The 19624-nt window shown below is 41.1% G+C and overlaps 1 protein-coding gene across 3 annotated transcripts in view; it reads left to right on the top strand.

Moving 5' to 3' along the window:
- The window catches only part of elf1 (E74-like ETS transcription factor 1), a 44756-nt gene that overhangs the window by 6412 nt on the left and 18720 nt on the right, over nucleotides 1-19624 (top strand). The window contains exon 1 of one of the 3 annotated variants that reach the window (XM_049586106.1): nucleotides 5538-5820. The exons of 1 other annotated variant lie outside the window; for it this stretch is intronic. The gene's annotated coding sequence lies outside the window, so the exon portion shown is untranslated. Of the gene's footprint in view, nucleotides 1-5537; nucleotides 5821-19624 lie in introns of those variants that run through there. One more of the 3 variants, XM_049586109.1, reaches the window with a different exon arrangement.

The raw sequence follows: 19624 nt of genomic DNA, 5'->3' as shown, positions 1-19624 counted from the left end.
AAGGTGCTAGATTTAATGCATGAAACACGTTAATAAGGCTCCTTACATGTTGAGAATTTATTGTTAAAGCTGCTATAATCAATATTTTTACACTAACAGTGGATCCTCACTGTGGAGGTTCATGCACACCCTCAATTTCTTGTAGACAGGTTCATAGGAGAAAATGTCCTCAGGGAAGAGAGGAGAGAATTCACACACACTGTCCTTTACCTGCAATATACTTTATTTTTATGTTTCGGTCTTTAAACCTTCATTTAGTTCTAAGTATTGAAACATTAAAAAACTTTTTATTGCAAGTAAAGGCCAGTGTGCGGGAATTCTCCCCACTCTGTGCTGACAGTGGATCAAATAACTACATGTTTGTGAAACACAGATAAATATCAGCTGACTCTGCAGTTCCCCTCAGCTCTGAGGAGTGCTTTAGCGTCTTATAGATAGATAGATTTACTGTTTTGGTTCGGTTTCAGTGCTCTCATCAACACCGTTTCCAGATGCAACAGGCAGCTGTATGTAGCAAGAAGCTCTGTAAACCCACTACATGCTACCTGCTCAGCTTTAATCGGCGGACAGATGCAGTTAGGGACAGGCTGGTCATTTCTGTCAGGAGGTGATGAAGAGCAAAATAAGAGAAAATATTGAACTTCCATTCATCAAATGGCCAGACACATGACTCCAAGTGGATGTTAATGGTGCTTTGTAACTGTTTCCTTTTGCCAACAAATTCTACTTACCCACAGAAAAGGTGATAATTATGTCACTGTTGTTTTACAGCTTGTTTCTGCTGCCCCAAAGTAATGCATCTTAAAATCCGGTCCACAAATTATTTTATTTCTTCCTGGTTTGATTTTCCCCAATGTTTTATTTTAGAGTAATCATGTAATGTTCTGGCAAGGCAGCAAAATCAGAGCTTAGGTAAATCAAATAGCACAATAAATATTTCTGCTAAATGCCTGTGGCCTATGCATCATTGTCTGCTCCGAGGTGCTGCTGAATCACCGACATTCAGTTGGATGAGCTGTTGCACATTAAATGCATTTTCGTGTTGATAGCTCTAAACCTACAGAGCTCTTTACCAGGTCTGTATGTCATACTATAGTCATACTCAGTCAGCACAGTGAATCATGTTAGATCCTGGCTCAGCTCAGGATGCTCACTGTCGGAGAATGATGAAGTTTTCACAGCACTATTAGCCGTCAGCTTCTTGAACAAACCAGATTGTTGCAACAACAAAATCTGACCTCAACCAGCTGGCAGACTTTTAAACTGCAATATTTGTTTAGTACCTTACTTGCCTTCAATCTTTCATAACAATCTACACATGGCAGATGCTTTTTTGAGTGTTTTGTCCTGGAATAATTATTTGTCCATCTCAGCGGGGTTAATTATGAAGCCTCATTGCCCTCTCGTTCACCTCAGAGTGCATCTCTTGTGGGATGCACTTCTGTCCTGTTAGCAGGCGTCCCTCATCCTCGGCTAAAAGCTTCCCTGATCTGTATTTGAGCGGCTAGAGCAGCCATCAGATGACCTCGAAACTACACAAATAATTCTGTTCGTCCTCCAAAGGCTCCCGTATCTCATCTTGTCAAGGATTGTTCCAAATGTTTGTCAGGTTTTATGAGTCTCTCCAAAATAACTGTGCACCGAGTGATCTAGATTTTCTGAGTGCAGTACATAGTGGAATGGTTTGTCAGGTACAAATGTAGTTCATTCCTAGATAAAGTGTGTCATATAAATCAAGTTTGAATGGGGGCAAATATATAAAATGCAGTGGGCACTAGTCATACGGTATTTGCAGGGACCTATATACTCAACTTTTATCTTATTAAGCATAAAATTTACTGTCATTGACATTTATGTAGCAACCTGAATAACATAATGATAATAACACAAATACTGTTATATTCCAATTAAAATATTAGCATTATAATGTGGATCTAGGTGCTAAAAAGTGCATTAACATTTGGATAAACAAGCAGGAAGATTAACAGCATGCAATTAGTGATCATGCCCCCCTTTTGGGATAAAGGGAATTCCCTGACACAGGCCTTAACCACATCAGCTTTGTGGTGCACAGTATTGCTGTGCTCTGCCCTTTAATGGGGACATAGCACAGGCTTCGAGGCCCGTTGCTGTTGGCTGGCCTCTGTTGTGCAGAGCTAGTACAAAAGAGTCAAGAATTTTTTCATTCTCAGGCTGTAAAGGAAAGGTGTGTCTGAGTCTACAGGGTCACGTGGCTCGGCACTGATCACTCATCAAAGCTTTCTCTTTTTTTGGCTTGAGTTACTACACCACTCATAGAAATAAAGAGAGCACAATGTACTATGCGAGACAGGCCTTTTGTGTTTTCACACTGTGGGCTGATTTTAATTGTATCCCACTGACATGTCATGAAGCACCAGCAATTTAAACATCTTCACTTTTATTGCTTTTTCCCCAGAGCATGGATGTGATTTGTTGCACACTTCTGGGGGAGTTTGCGTTCAGTATTACAGAGGATAATTGGAGGGATTGTAAATTCTTTGGAGAGAATACGTGCAAACAGTTTTTTTTTGGTGTTCAATAAAAATACACAATAACACATTATTCACATTCATGAGGCTTTGCAGTTTAGTCTAGATTCCATGGCATGAATGTGCCTCGACAAACACTGTAAACCAAAGAGCAAAGACGCGTGTCTGGTGTAACTAAGTAACATTTGTGCTGCTTTTCTGTTTCTATTTAATTGAGTCCAAACTTTTGAGCTGTGATTTTCTAACAGTCTAGTGTCGGTTTGTGCCCAAACATCAGATGCGTCTATATGCACCGACCAGCAACAATATTAAAACCACTGACAGGTGAAACGAATATCATTGATCATCTTATTACAATGCAATGTTCTGTTGGGAATCCTTGGGTCCTGGCGTTAGGCGTGCCCCAGCCACCCAAACACCATTGGAGACCAAGTACACCCCCTCATGGCAATGATACTCCCCCAGCAGGACAATGCATCATGCCACACTGCAAAAACTGCTCAGGAACGGCCTGAGAACATGACAAAGAGCTCAAGGCATCGACTTGGCTTCCAAATTCCCCACATCCCAATCTGATCGAGCATCTGTTGGGAGCACTGGTACCCCAAAGGCCCTGTGTCCTTGCCTCCACAGGTCAGAGCAAAGTCCAATCCGCAGTGGGGCATCTGAACTCTTGAGACATGGACACACTACCTCTGGGGTGTCCTGTGGTATCTGGCACTACGACCTTGAGTCCTGTGGGTTGTGAGGTGGGGTATTGGCACGTCCTACAAGTGCTTGATCAGATCTGGGAGAATCTGGAGGCCTACCCCTTGAGCTCATGTTCCTTGATACCGAAACCCAGCCCTATACACAGTACATATCTATCTATAATATGTAATTATAGCTGATGTGCAGGTTTAGGTGGTGGTTCTCGCTCTGCATCGCTCAGTGAAACAATTACAGGACATGTACAGACATTTAGTTCATTCATGTCACCGTAGATCCTCAAACCAAAACTTCAAGGACAGTTTAAACGATACTGGCACACACAGAGGAATATCACGTGCTCCTTAGTATTCACTGAAGGAGAGCCATGAAGTGTTTGTGATGCCCTACCCTCTCGTCTATTTGTTTGCTCCCTGACTCTGTCGAGGAAATATTTCTCCGACACAGCTGATTACCCACAATTAACAGATCACTGGAATGCAGCGCGGGCTCATTTCAGTTTTCTCCCTTTTTTTCAGATTTTGTAAAGAACATGCAGAATTTGTGTGTCGGGAATATAAAAGCTTACAGTCACAGCTCAGTGCTGCAGCTCTAAAATATTTCCCCAGTTTATTGAAAATGTTTCCTTTGATGGCTTTCTTTCAGATAAACTGTGTGAATATGTAAATAGGATTTTAACATAATAAAATAAGGGTGAACTAAAGATGCAGAAAACCTAAAAGATAAAAAACGCCCCTATTTGCATTACATCCCTAATATTTTTGCTAAATGTATGCAGCTCTCCGTTAGGCCTCAGATACTGTTTTAAACTCGTTGGTGTTAGTACAGAGCTTTGGATCGTCTGCAAGGCTTACATAGGGGAGTAACATAGGAATTAAATTTGCTTGTGTACATGCATGTGTGTGTTTTTGTATGTTTACATAGTTGTCCTGGATCTCGGCAGCACTGCAGTGCATTAGCCTTTAGAGTTTATATCACAAGAAGTGAACAGTTTCCTCCAAGGCTCTGGGGTTGTGGACAGTATTTCCAAAGACGGTGATAAATGGGGCTTGTTTGGTGTAACTTTCCCCCACAGCAAGGCTATCAATTTGCTCCGAGGCAAACAGCTGCTTTCTACTCTGAACTGAACTACATTGAAAGGAGGCCAGGAAGAATTAATGTGATGATGAGAGCACTCAGTGGAGACTGAGAGGGTGATTTGGGCGTCCCTGACAAACAGACCCCGCCACAGTTGCAATTGAGTTTAACGGGTTCATTTTTTAAATATCAATCTCCCAAGTCTTGTGTTTGTTTATGTTCTTTCCCAACAATCCCAATTTGAGCCAAGTTTTATTTAAATATTTGACTTTGGTTCTGTTGAATACACTATATGAGGCTTTTCAGTGGAAAGCGTGTACAAATTGATGCACAGACGAGAGTTTGAAGACACAGGGTGCTCACCACTCACCACAGACCACCACTTCCTGTTTGCTTGAGTGTCATTTCTGATAAAGATTCTTATCAAGTCTTGGCTATATCTGTACGCACAGAACTTTAAAAAATATGTGTCAGTAAAAATTATCTGTTACCATCTGCTGCTGCTCTGTGGCACTTTCTGCATAATGTAATAACTTTAAATGTAAAATTTGAGACGTGAATACCTGAGTTTAACTTGCATGTGATGATTGCTCACAGCAGGAGCTTTCCCATGATCACTGAATCTTGAAGAGGCGGAGGAGGAGGAAGAGAGATTATTTCGGGCCTCTGAGGTGAAACACTTGCTCATACCTAAATGCAGTCGACTTTACAGTTTCATTTCTTTGTACCTCCCACTGGTAGAAGTTGTTTTATGGGGCTTTGTGTTACAGGGAGAACAACTCCCCCACAAGTCAGCAGCGTAACTGGCTCCCTGACACGGCTAATAGACTCACAATTCACTGTGAATGTTTTAATGGGACACAAAGAGATGTGAACTTTACTTCTGATCTGCCACACAGATTTTAATCACCGTGCTTGGCCCCTATTGTATGGTCAAAGTCTAAAGTAAGCACATACCTGCCCAACTGTTTACCTGCACCTCCAGCACTCCTCCGCCTCTGCAGGAGAAACCCGTCTATCGTCTTTCATGCTGTTTGAGGTGTGGCCCTCTGGTTGGACCTCTCTGCTCTCCCCTCCCCCGCTGCAGCCCCGTCCAATCCCTGCCACACGAAGAACTCACCTGAAAGGATTTGCATTTAGGGCCGATACTCATCGCTGATTGGCCAGGTGAAAGCACTCTGCCTCAGGGCTCCCCTACCAATGGCGACAGCGCTGCGTGACTCATAGGGAGAGGACAAGTTGCTTCACTACACTTCTCCTTTTTCTGCTTCTAACAGCAGCCATTGCATTGTCTTTTTTTTCCCTCCCTCCTCTCCAGTTTTGTTTTGTCGCTGTGAGAAAGAGGTGTGGGGCTGACCAGTGGTCCACACCTTTAGACAGCTTTGTCCCCCTCTGAACGCACCTTGGATTATTCCCCTTTTTGTCTTTTGTTGTCTACTTTACTCTTGATTTTCATTGGTCACTGTGATCGACACTTGTTCGGGTGCTATTATGGACATTGTCACCCGAATCCTGAGTCTTTGAGGTTAGTGATGAATAGTTCTTCCATTCCTACTCTTCTTCACACCTTACCTATTTTGTTGGTTCATGTTAGTTGAAACAAATGGTTTAAAATGGATTTCTAGGAATTTTTAAATTCAAGAATTTTAAAATAAGTTTTTCTGTATTAAAGGCTTAATATGTTTGCATAATGTAGAGTTGTTTTTGTTGGTGGACACGCAGCTATGTAGTTAGTTTGCCAAAATGCACCTTTAACTTTATCGTCGCACTTTCATCAGCACATTTGACATGTTAAGGTTTTTTTAAGTGAACTTTAACAAGTCATGCAAATACAGTTGATATTTAGTTACATGTTTTCCCCATCAAATGTCTTCCAAGCGTACTTTAAATCAAACTATGTTCAAATTAACAGCAGACGCTATTTATAGAACCATGATCATGGGAGTTCTATACATTAAGTTTTAATGTTGGGGCACTCAACCGGTTTCAAACTCGGCTGACACTTTCTACAGCTTGACAACACGTGAGACCGTGTGATAGGTTTGAATTTCTGCATTTGTCTTTTTAACAACTACTACGAATGATCCTTTGCTGATGTGTCTGATTGTTGCTTTTCATTTATGAGTTGTTGCCTTATAAGGGTGTGCTGAAGCAAGGGCGGGAACAGCGTTTTGCAAGCCCCTTGACCAAGCCCACATGTATTTTTTTATGGTGTAGTAATCAGTAATTACGCACCATGTCGATTTTGATCCGTGATTGCTCTCCAAATCTAATACAGCCATTATTTAAAATGTCAAATGCTGCATTGAGTTGACACCAAAACTGCTGCGGTTTTGCTGTTGTTGCTCTCCACAGTCTAGAGCGTGGAGTCAGTCATGCACCGCCTCATGCATCAAAATCTTGAGGCCATCAGAACAGAATGTTGCTCATCTTGTAAAGTAGAGGCTCTTCATTTTAACTCAGAGGGAAGTTTGAACCCACAGTACTGTGCTTCCTCTTTTATGCACAAATTAGATGACCTTCCCCAAAGTCAGTTGTTTTTTCTTCTCAGCAGCCAGTTGAAATATTCTTCTTAATGCTGATGAGAATCTGTCTCTAAAAGCTGCTCAGTGCAGCAGAGATAAAAGCACACTTCCTGTTTCACCAGAAATCTACTCTGCACTTTTTTAGACCACACCAGACAATGTGCACATTCTACATCATTGAATCAACATGGCTACAGTTTGAGCAACAACTCGATTTCACACCCTCTTTTTATTTAATCTGTCTACAATTGTTGCTGCTGCGTGCTGCACAGAGCACTACACTTATCATAGAAAAGATTTCCATCCAATTTTGGTCAGTATTTTACATAGTTATATGCAAAAGACCAAAGCTTGTGATTGTTTCATCAGTTTGGCATTCAGAATTGATTTTGTTGATGTAATATCTGACGTAACTTGCAGTCGGGGCCCAAGACAGGCAACTTAGAACAGATCACTGCAGAGATACCAAATAAATATCTGTGTGCTTTCAGCTCCGTCACTGAGCTATTATTATATTTGGATCAATTGGCCTTGCACTCTGTTTGTATTTATCACCTGCTGTGCATCAGCACATGACCCAGTGAGTGAATGGCCCTGTTGTGTTTTAGCAGGTATGAGTTTGCATTTGTCCTAACTTTTTCATCATACTGTGTGCCCACCCTGATTTGGATTGTAAATGAGGCCTTTGCGTCTCAGAGGATGAACTCATACCGTAGATGCTGTTTAATTTGTGTCTCGCTCAGAGGACACAGAGGCTGATGAGGAGGCAGAGAGAGAGAGGCTGGACGGTATTGTCAGGTAGGCTCCTCTTTCAATACAAAGTCAACAAGTCTTAGCCTGTAATTAGATCATTAGGCTTGGGCAAGATGACGGAGGCGTTGCAAGAGAAGGCCATGACGAGAGGAGGAGGTGGGGTGGAGTTTATTACTACAGTCCCAGCATGCCGCGATATGTAAAAATTGAGGATTTATCTAGTTTCATGTTACTGACACATGCTTTGAATAGAATAGACCTAAAGCCAAGTTTGTATAGTTCATTACAAACTGTTTTTCTATGCCTTGAATTTAACAAAACACACAGCCAGATTCAGTTTCACATGGACAGGTACAAACTGTTCTTTATCACAAGAAGGATCAAAAGTATTTCTTTCTTTGTGTTCATGTCGTCATATCTTTTGGCAGCACTAATGCAAACATAAGGCATTGGCAAAGTATTAATATACTGATTGTAAGTCGGTGGCATAAAGAAGCTTTTAAACTTGGATGTTATACAGCCTGGTTGCCAGAAGAAAATGGTGGCATTGTATGTTTCTGCAAACCATGGAAATGTTACATTTGTGAGTTTCATACGAATCATATCAACGCTTCTAAAGTGACGGAGTACATGAGCTCACGTTGTCAAGGGTAGGTGGAGGGAATGGGGGTTGAGTGAGCCATCGCTGTGTTTCCAGCAGCTTTTTAGCCACCAAACGTGGGTGTTTTTAGTGACTCGTTGTGTTTCTACCAGAGATAGTGCCACAAAAAGTGGTTGTTTTTTTTATCAAGACATTGCTGCATTTCCAGCCAGGATGGTGCCACGAAAAGCGATTGTTTTTACCTGAGACACTGCTGTGTTTCCATCTGGGAGAGGGAATCAAAAGCAGCTGTTTTTTACCAAGACATTGCTGACTTTCTTGCCAGCACAGTGCCATCAAAAGTGGGTATTTTAAGCCAAAACATGAGCTTTTCCTAAGAATAACCAAGTTGTTTTTGTGCCTAAACCTAACCATATTAACCACAGCGTTGTTTAAACTAAAGAAACATAAAACTTTAACATATTCGCTACATTATGCCAAAGACATTTAATGTATCTGTTGTTTACAGAAACTTACAATGCCAGTATTTCTTGGAGATTGGGTTGAAGTTATTACAGAGAAGGGTGTCCGTTCATAGTGTCTAGTGACAAGACTGATTTCTTTCTCTTTATGTTAATAAGTTTCAGCTCTTTCACTTCTGTCTACCAGGTCTCTTACTCTTACCACAACCCCTGATTAACTGCCCATTTATTGAGGGGGATGCCGAAAACCAGTGGACTCATATTGAAACTTGTAGACACATAGGCCTTGTTTACCCACGGTCATTATCTTTAAATAAACCCGGCTGGAAAATGTTAACATGTGAAAGCCAAGTCAGGGCTCCTATCCTGTTTCAATGGTTTGTTTGGCTGTTTTTACATCGCTCGAGGATCAATTTGCATCATGCATCATGTCAGTTTCTCCATTTCTTCTGTGCCATTTAAATTTCCATAGCACTCTCTTTTTCTGGAGTGGATGGAGGCTTAAAGTTTGAAGAAGTGGGCTTGTGACGGGAAGTTTGAACTTCTCTGACCAGCTGGAAAAAACTGGGTGGGGAAAGTTAATGTGTAACACTCTCCTCTGCCCTAACGGCTGCTGTCAAGGTGCCTCTGAGCAAGGCACACACACTGTGAGTCTCCAGCTGCTCTACACTCGGCAGGTCAAAGCCGGTGGTGTATCGGTGTTAATGTGTTGCAGGTACGCGCAGGAAACCCTCCCTTGATAAATAAAGTGAAATCGATTGAGCAACTGTCTCCCTGTGTTGCAACTCTCACACTCAGAGCGTGCTGGGACTGGCAGCCCGCTGTTCTGAAGAACACAACGAACCAGAGCTGTGATCATCACATCTGAACACAGAGCCCAGAGAAAGCTCAGTGTTTCTCTATCCAGACAGATTTGATTTCAGCCCTGAAAATCGTGATTTGCAACAGGGAAGCAGCGATGTTGGTTTTTATTCCTCTTGTTGTCTCATATTTCGTGAGAACAAGAAAGGATGTGATGTGATGTAATGCTGCTGGACTTTTCAGTGATGATGAACACCTTCATGCTCCAGAATGTTCAAAGGTTGGTGTAGGTCTATCAGAGATTTTTATTTTTGCTTTTGTGGTTGATGTATGGTGAAGAGACAAGACTCTGAGTGCACTCCATGTCACGTAACTACAAAGTTTCACATGTCATTTTTGATGATGGGCCTCCGTTGCCAAAATTTTCACTCTAATTTATCACATTAAAACCAGCTTAAATCCACTGGACACTGTAAAAGATGTGAACTCTCTCCTCTTACTTGTACGAGACTCATAACACCCACCTGGCAGGAATGGGTGAAAGACAAGAACGCCATGTTTTCAGACACACAGAGAAAGAGTGTGTGTGTGTGTGTGTGTGTGTGTGTGTGTGTGTGTGTGTGTGTGTGTGTGTGTGCATGTGTGTAAGAGAGAGAGAAAGAGATGATATGCAGAATATCAGGTCACACCTTTTGATAACACTCCTGGTTATGCAACGTACCATGCCGGTCAGGGCACAGATTCTGTGCAAGTAAAACCAACTTTGCTCTGAATGTGGCTGTAAATAGGTTAGCGTACTGCAGAGTCGAGTAGCTTACTGTAGTGGAAAGTAACTAAGTGCATTAACTCAACTACTGTACATAAGTACAGCTTTTAAGTTACTCCACCACATTTTCAGAGGGAATATTCACCTTTTACTTCACCTTTTTGAAAGCTATAGTTAAAGTTTCTTCTTAGATTAAGAGTCTTCACACAAAACCAATAACGACATTATAAAATTTGCACTTTTACAGGATCAGCGACTAAACCATGTCAAAAACAAGTCATAATGCGCTCTTTATCAAATGTAATGCCATTTTAACAACAGAGTATTATATGTTAAATTTAAATTTACAGAAATAATGACTGCTTAACTTTTTTTTGTTATAGCAAGTTTGTTAAAAAGTTACTTGGTTGTTAAGCTAACATTAGCTAAGCATTAGTACGCTAACTACATTAATATTAGCTTCTACTTGACGTTCTTCGTGCAGCTTCAAATATTGAAGGAAGCTTGAAAATGGTGCCTCTCAGTATGTATTTTTTGACCTGCATGTTTTTCATCCTGCAGTTTGTTTTCTGTTGACCACCAGGCAACTTTTGTACACAAAGAAAATTATCTTTGGTGTCGTTTTTTTCCAGCTGGTGCTCAGAATTGTAACATTAGTTCATGTTCCTCTCCCGCATCTTGATTGGATGCTGTCAGATTGGTTCAAACAAAGTGCTGGAAATAAAAAGCATTAACATTAGTTGATTCAAGAAATGAAGTCAAATGAATTGATTCATGGCACACTTTCAATAAACGTTTTAATCTTTAGTCGAGAGGCAAGTCCGTTTTGAATTGTCAAGTCGAGTCTAAAGTCTTAGACTTTGACTTGAGTCTGACTTGAGTTCAAGTCATGTGACTGAAGTCCACACCTCTGCCTGTTAGTTTTACTCTCGTAAAGGATCTGAGTACTTCTTTCACCACTGATAATGCTGGATTTACAATTGAAAGTGAATGCAAAGTGCTTCCTGTGAATTTCAGAATTAAAAGTTGTTTTTTGTCAGTAGATAGTGTGATGATCAGGTTATGATGATGCCATCAGACAGCAGGGTAAGAAGCCGTTTTATGAGCTACTAGAATTTAACTTAACTTACTAATACTGTCAGTAATATTTAGATCGTATTTTTGGAAATGACTTGCCTTTCAGTACCCTGCAGTTCATATAACTAACTTTAAAGTTTTTTAATACACTCCACTATTTTCTGTAATGAGCTGCTTTACTATGGAAATCGTGGTAGTGCATATATCTTGATTAATGTTTATCTGTTGTAGTACTTGTATGGGTGGAGGCAGGTTTGAGGTTTAAGTTTATTTTGTGCCAGATAAACGCAGCATGTAGAACCTCATAAAAATTTCCATTACAGCTTTCTGTTGGTTCTGTCTTTGTTTGAAGTACAGATATTTGTGACTGCATGGTAATTTGTAAATACGGGAATTTGATACAGCTAGCTGACTGCTATAAATTGCTAGCACTGCACTATATAATGCAGTGGCCTGAGACGTATTTACATTGCACTGTTTTTCTTTCCAATTATGTTGGTTCCACCCTGCTTGAGGTAATATGCCTGAAAAAAAGGCTGTGAGATGCATTTGAACATAAAACTGACATCCTCAGTGAAATACGTTTTAGCTGGTGTCCGTTGCCAACTCGCTCACACTCCCTCATGCTAATTTAAACATCATGCTGCTTTAATGCAGTATCACTTGGTACAAAGAGGCATTCTGACCCAGGCACAGAGGGAAATCGATTTCCCACATGGTTTTCAGAGGCTTTGGTCCCAGACACCCAGCTGCAGTGGTGTCTGTGTCTGCAAGCCTCAGCAGCAGGCTGCTATATGGAAAACTGGCCATGCCCATAATGACTCCAGCACTCAAGTGATCTGCTGAACTCCTGTCTGAGTGGAAAGGTCTTAGTTAAGGAGGCTGAAGTTAAAGTTCATTTGTTTCCTAATTTATTTATGTGTGTCTTGAAACCTCTCCTCCTTTTTTCCTTGATGCTTTGCTGTCATACTGTTTGAATGTCACTTTTTCCCTCTCATCACCTTCTCCTGCATGTTCATGTAATGCTCTCTGACCATGAACGAGAACACTGTGGTGAAAGCTCGGGCATTTAATTTAGCTCAAATTGAGCCTCACAGAGCCACATTTACAAGCATGAAGGTGCCTTTTTTGTGAAAATTTGTCATGCGGTTTGTGTGGTGGAAACGATGTGTGAAAAACAAGAGGCCGAACCTCAGGTTTGACAGACGAATGCCACGAACACGTCAGTTCACACTCATAGGGCTGCATGCAAAAAATGACAGATTTTAGGGACAGTAACTTTCCAGTGACATTTTCATTTCTTCTTAAATTTGCCCATCAAGCATCTCCCAGTTGAAACTGTAAATTCTTACATTTTAGCTTAATGGCTGCTCAGTAGTGCTGCCTCATTCACATCAAATCGAACAATTTTACTTTTACTTAACGCTATTGTTTGACATTTTGTGAAATATGCATATTTGCTTTCTTGCTAAGAGTTGGACAAGAGTAAATATGAAGCTACAGGCAACAGCTAGTTAGCTTAGCATAAAGACTGGAAAGAGTGGGAAACACGTTGACTGCTTTGTCCAGGGTAATGAAATCCACCTACTAGAACTTCCAAAGTTCACCAAATAACACATGATATCTTGTTTGTTCAATTCACGCAATAACCAGAAGATGTAAAAAGGAAACTGTGATTTTTAGAGTGTTATTTGCTGCATTTTTTTCTTGGCTTGGCACAGATTAAACAAACAGGATAAAGCCTAATGTGTTAATTAGTGAGATTGAAATGTTCTGGCTGGCAGATTTTGCACCTTTGGATCATAGAGTGTATTAAAATGATGGATGTAGCTACCGTGACATCGCCATTTTGGGGGGTTTTTGGAGCCAGAAGTGACCATATTTGGACGAAAGCCCAAGGACACTATCGGCATACAGACAAAAATCAACCCTTGTGTAGCTGTGTTGAATAGGGAAATTCGCCTCAGAGACCAAAGCCATTTTTTTGTACTCGCCTGTAAACAGCAGTTTTTGACACTTTTGCTTTGGCTTCAGTTTTCAGCCCTGGACAGAGTCTTTATGCTAAGCTAACTGTCTCCTTCCTCTAGCTTTTTATCTACCAGACATATCACAGTGGTATTGATTGTGCCATCTAATTCTCGGCATGAAAGAGAAGAAGCCTATTTCCCAAAATGTTAAACTATTCTTTTCATGGCAGTCGACTGCTTGTCACCAGTGCAGCTCCATTTACATCACATTAACACAACCTCATAACTGTATCTGAAACTTTACAATAGTGCGAGTGGTGTTTAAACAACTTAATCTTCCAGTTTCTCAATGAGTCACAGTATCTCTGCTTGAACAAATATCTTTAACTTGTTTCACAATTCATTTCTTTGATTCATTTAGTAAGAGCAGTGCAGGCAGAAGCAGTTTTAAAATCCACGCAGTCGTCTGTTTATGCTCGTCGTGCTTTGTCTTCCACATGCGTCCTTGCAAACACTGCAAACACACCGGGCTGAGCCGAGTGAGGCCCACCTTCTCACTCTTTCTTGTACCACACAGCCTACTTTACAAGCCCTCTCCCTCTGCTTGTTCCTAAGCAACAGCCACTCCTTGTTTACCTTTGCGTTTTTGCATTGTGATTCTCGTCAGAACAACATAACCCCAGCCCCTCGGGAGGCTGATTGTCAGGCCTCTTTATTCAAAGCAGTGCCGAGGCAGAGGTTAGTGTGTACATAAGTAGTCAATGTATGTATCCTGAGAAATAAGTAGATATAGAGCCAGTTTTATTAAACCCATTTCTGCTTCCACTCCCAGCACATAATTATTACAAGTCCTTAATATGGTTAAACAATAACAGCATGTAAATATTTTCTTATATAACACGATTGAGCACGTCTCTCGCTTGAGCCAGGCACTTTATTGTCCTCATCTCCTGCACCCATGCTGCACCTTCCTCATCACCTGACTGTCATAAATGAACGTATTTCATAAAGCCTTCTCAAATATTGACCTGACTGTCCTTCTGCTTCCTGTACAAGCTCAGATACTTCTCCAAAGACGGGAAACGAGCCTCTGATTGATGTTTGCAGCGGCTGATATACATGGTCTAAATGAAAATGGCTGGGATTAGTTCAGTAATCCTGACTTTTACATGATTAGTAACAGTTCAGACACAGTTACAGAGAACATGTCAAGAAGTTAACCGACCGAAGTGCAAGTAATGATGTAATACCTAAAGCATGCAATCCAAACATGACCTCACGAGTAGTAGTTTAGGCTTGTTAGTTCAGTCACATGGCTTAACAGTTTTTGTCCCTATTTGAAGTATGCAGCTGAGATCATGACTCAGCACCGTGGTCCTGAGATCCAGCAGCGTGGCAGACGTTCACTGGCTCCAAGATTACATCGAAACATTGGCCAGTGATACCTAATACCACACTGACCTAGTATCCAATTGTGTGAAATCAGATAAGCTCTCTTGAAGGGGGCTAAGCTGTCTCAGTGTGAGTGGTCCTATCTGCGAGGCTTTACAAGGGATCAGATGAGAAGAGCTGATTTAGGTGTTATTAGCTGCTAAACTGAAGCTTGATCTGCGGGAATCTTAAAAACGGCTTTGCTCAAGCTTTCATGGTGTTTTAGCCATTCACGCAGAGGACATGTTATCATACATAATAGATAGATATTCTCCAGTGTGACATACTGTAAGCTGACAAAATTGAGAGTGGATTTAAAGGAATAATTCAACATTTTTGGAAAAAAGCCCTATTTGTTTTGTTGGAGACAGTTGATGCCCTGACGCACCAAGCCAACAGTTGGCTGTCAGTCGTCATCAGGGAGCATCTGTCACCCTAGTTTTTGTGGTGTGTCCCGCATCATTGACTCTAGTCAGCCCTTGTCATCCATTTTTTGACAGATTCAGCGTATGGAATAGGTGTTAGAGAAGGCGGAAAGGTGTTGGAGAGAGAAATCACCCTAAATGGTAGTTCAGCTCTGTGTACAAGAAGAGAAATGGAAGTGAAGAAAGCAAACTAATGGCTAAAGTAAAGATACCGTGAGATTGAGACAAACTTGTTATATTAAGTAAGATGATTTTTAGCCATTGAGCTCTTCAGCAGAAACTGTTCATAATTGTTTGTGTTGTTCACTACTGCACAGTGAATATAATTTGTCCTTTTAACATTGGGTTGTGTTTTAAATGTGCTAACTGGCATCTTGAATCCATCCTCTTGGTCTTCCGGTCTTCCTTTTTGAATAAAGACTATCACTGCCTTCTGCTAGCGAGAGTTATTTCTGCTCACGAAGGCGCAGAAGGTACATGCTAGGTGGCCGTCGGCTGTAGCCTGTGTGGTGTGTTCAGGTGCAACTTTTTGCCCAAGACACAGGCTGTCTGAGGCGACGCAACAGTTGGCCTTCATTGCCACTAGTTCCTTGATGTTGGTTTGATCCGTCTGAGCTTAACTTAGCATAAACACTAGAAACAAGTGGAGACACCAAGCCTGTCTCTGTCCAACGAGAACAAAATACCAGCACCTTTCAAATCTCACTCGATAATTTGTTATATCTCGTCAGTTTTAAGCCCAGACTAGCTGTTGACAGCTGTTTCCAGTCTTTATGCTAAACTATGCTAACTGGCCACTGGCTCCTTCTACATACCTGCTGTACAGATGTGAGAGTGGTGCAGATTTTATCACCTCCCTCTTGGCAAAAAGCGAACAAGCGCCCAAAATGTTGGACGATAAGAAGAGCTTGACCCCAAAGTGTTTGACAAGGCAGAGAAAAATGAGATAATTTCATCTCATGTTTGGTTTTATTCCCTCTCTAGGCGTATTGCTGCATGCCTGACTATGGGTGGACACATTAGCCTGCTTGTGTCCAGACCTGTTTGGTATGCAGCCTCCTCTGCAGCAGCCGGGTCCCCTGTTACCAACCTCGACTCAGACTTGGATCCCTGAGATTTCAGAGCTCCATCTGAACATGTACCTTGTGGCGTGCTGCAAGGCTGGTGTGGAAAGTATCTTGGCAAAGTTCGTACAGTATATAAGCTCCAACTGGAATTTCTCCCTTAGAGAAAATTAGCTGTGTGGGAAGTTACGTAATCTGATGGCTGCTATCAGGGTTAGAATTGGCACCTTGTTTTATAGTTTAAGAAAGCAACAGGAATGTCATCCTTGTTTTTATTCAAGCTTGGTTGAGAGTACCCTGCTGGTATTTTATTGGTATGATGTCCTCTGTTACTCCTTGCAGCTGCCAGTATACCTGTGCTGTGACATGTTAGTATCGGTATGAATGTAAACACATCAGGGATGGGCGTGTGAAAACGCAAGTACATTATGCACAATAGCACTGCTCTAAGGAACACTTATGCATTTGAATTTAGCTTTGGTTATTATTTTTAGGGGGGTTTGTATATGATTATTTTATTTTTTCTTTTACAGATATTCTGTGCAGTAGCCTCCCGTTCATGTCTAATGCCTGTGGGAGGTTTGCTTACTGTATAAAAAGGGGAGAATTTAGCTTTTCCAGTCTAGTCATGCATCAAATTGCTCCCACACAGCAGCCAAAACAACAGCAGAGTCAGGATGAAGCATTTCAAATATGTCTGCAAGAAAGGAATCAGCAGGGCAATGTGAGGCAACTCACACACACGCACAGACTTGCATGTTTTTATCCCTTACATTTTGTGTCTTTTGACTTGGAATCATTACGAATCATCATCTGAAATTACGTAATCAAGCTGAGACACAAGTGAATCTGTAGGGAGTGATATATCTGCTTCCACCTGGCACGTTCATGTTGTTTATGATGTCATTTTAGATCTCCAGAACTTAACAAATTTTCTGTCTTCTGTCTTTTTGGGGCAGATGGTAAAAGAGTTATGTAGACGTGGTCGTGGCGTGATCAACATTTCCTGCAACACAATGTTCTTGACAAGAGCACCTGAACAGTGTCATATACTGCAGCCCTGTCTCATGGAAATACTTGAAATGGACACGATGTCCTAACAACACTTCAATGGTGGATTGCACAAACTGTGTAAAAATTAGGTGCCAGCAATACGAAAACGATGCCAGTGCAAAGCCAGTGAGGATCTTTTGTTGTTGGGATGGGTCAAACAAACATGGACTTTCAACCAGGGGACTGCTGTGTCCTGTGTGAAACCGTAACTCCCGTCCCATAACGTAGTTATTTTAACTGAAACCACAATCGTTTCCTAAACTTAACTAAGTATTTTTGTGTTCTCTAAACCTAACCAAGTGTTGTGTTTTCATGTTTTAAGGCATTTTGTACCCACCACCATAATGTGTGAAGAATTTCACATATTTCTGTGAGACTGTGTTTGACATTGTTGCTGCTTGACCTCATAACAGTATGTGTCAACCCAAACGTAGGTTGTTATTTGACCAGAAAAGAAACAGATCTATAAGAAACAATGGATGCTCGACATTTTTTAAGTACTTTTCTCTACATGTATTTCAGCACCAAGTCTGACTGCAGCCTGCAGAGACCAAAATAAAAAGAATACTGATCTGCACACAAACTCAATAATAAGGACTGTTTGACTAAGCTTCTTTGTATTCTAAAATATACATTTGCACATCTTATTTTGGGATTTTTAGAGAAGGTGTTGTCATTTAGTGTTAAGGCCAATGCTTTGGCCTGCGGTGGAGAGGGACAAGTCTGGATCCAGTCCTGGTTGGGCGAATACCAAGATTTCCTTTGCTCTGACACCAACAGATCTCTTACTAAACCTTTAATCACTCCTGTTCTTTTTTTCATTAGCAAACAGTAATATAGAAACCATTTTGATGCCAGGGTTGCGTGTGGTGTTGCTTTCACCAGTTAAAAGGTAAAATGTCACTAGCAGTTGATCATATCAGCTGGAAGAACAGGCTGTCAAAATTTTGTTGCCTTGAGTGTTAATTTTGAAATGATGGCACTTTCCCTCCTCTGACACACCTTGTCTTCTCGCTCCACATCTTACTAATAATGCCCAGATTCTCTAATAAACCCTTAAAGCCTTGTGGACATTACGGCAGCACACAGCACATCAAACTGTGATGTTTGCGTGTGCCGATAACTCTTCTAAAAACTTTGCTGCAATTTCCTGTCCTGTTTTCACAACTTCATTGGTCCTTCCTATGTGTGACATGTGGCCGGTTGCCACATAATAGATATAGGCCACTGGGGGTAGTTTTTTGACGAATGGGCCACATCTGTGAAGCTAAAACAAGCTTCTCTGTGCTGAAAAGCTAGTTCTGGATTCATCTGATAAAACAGCAGTAATACAGTAAATATGGAAATTTATGACACATGCAGCTTTGAAGGATTTGAATGAGTACATTTCCAGGCTTATTGTTTGTTCTTATTAACCAGGAGCAGAAGTTAATGCAGCAGATGGAATTTTTATACATTGTTAATGAATGGCTTGTATGTGCTTTAGGCCAGGGCGGTTGTTCTCTGTGGCTCATAAAAAGTTTGCGGGGTGCTGTAGTTGCACACACTGCAACTCGCGTACTGATATGTGCTCGCAGTCTGACCTATAAGTGAAAACTGTGTGACAGGAACTTTGTAGTTTGTTCTGAGAATTTCTGTAAAACCGACTCATGGGGCCCAGTGAGGGATGTGTGTGTGCATGTGCGTGTGTGTGGATGGGTGGGGGGTTAGTAATGCTGTCTGTGTTTGCACGCCTTGTGTCAGCATTGTGGGGAAGACATGTCTGCAATTGGTAGGTGTGGCTTCGAGAGCACTATTGTGATCCTTTTTAATTCACCATCAGTGTCATTAAACAACTTGAGTGTGTAGCAGGCATGAAATTGTCGGTGTCTCATTTGCAGATCATATTTTAGAAATAAATTTTCAGCCTAACATGTGTTTATGGGTTACATCACATCTGTGCTTAAAGTACTGGAGATTTTGACTCTTGCATGCGACTAAAACACTGAAATTCATTGTGAAAGTACCAGACTTTGTTATTATTTAAAAACAGTCCAAAGAAAGTCGATTATTTTTATCTTTTACGTCACTCGTAGACATAGTTACTATATTATTCATGTAGGAAATGCTACCTATGTCACAAGCCTCACATCTATGATAGCAATAGCATGTTGTTTGAGAAGGAAGGAGGGGGAGTTGAGAACTTTCCGCTCTTACACAGAGGAAGAAATTTTCTTCTGAGTGTGGTTTAACAGACAGGAAGCAGCAGAAACCAACTGTTCAGTGATGCTGTTCCTGTGAGTGCAAGATTCACAGGTCAGTTTGTGGGTGTTTTTTTTTTCTTTTTCTTTTTTGTTTTTGTGTGTGTGTGTGTTCTACCCGCTTTTAAAATATGTCCCTGCTATTTATGGCTGCCATTATTTCTC

This window comes from Epinephelus fuscoguttatus, linkage group LG9 (genome assembly GCF_011397635.1).
Source record: "Epinephelus fuscoguttatus linkage group LG9, E.fuscoguttatus.final_Chr_v1".
NCBI classification, from domain to species: Eukaryota; Metazoa; Chordata; class Actinopteri; order Perciformes; family Serranidae; genus Epinephelus; species Epinephelus fuscoguttatus.
This window is presented reverse-complemented; position numbering and strand designations above follow the sequence as displayed.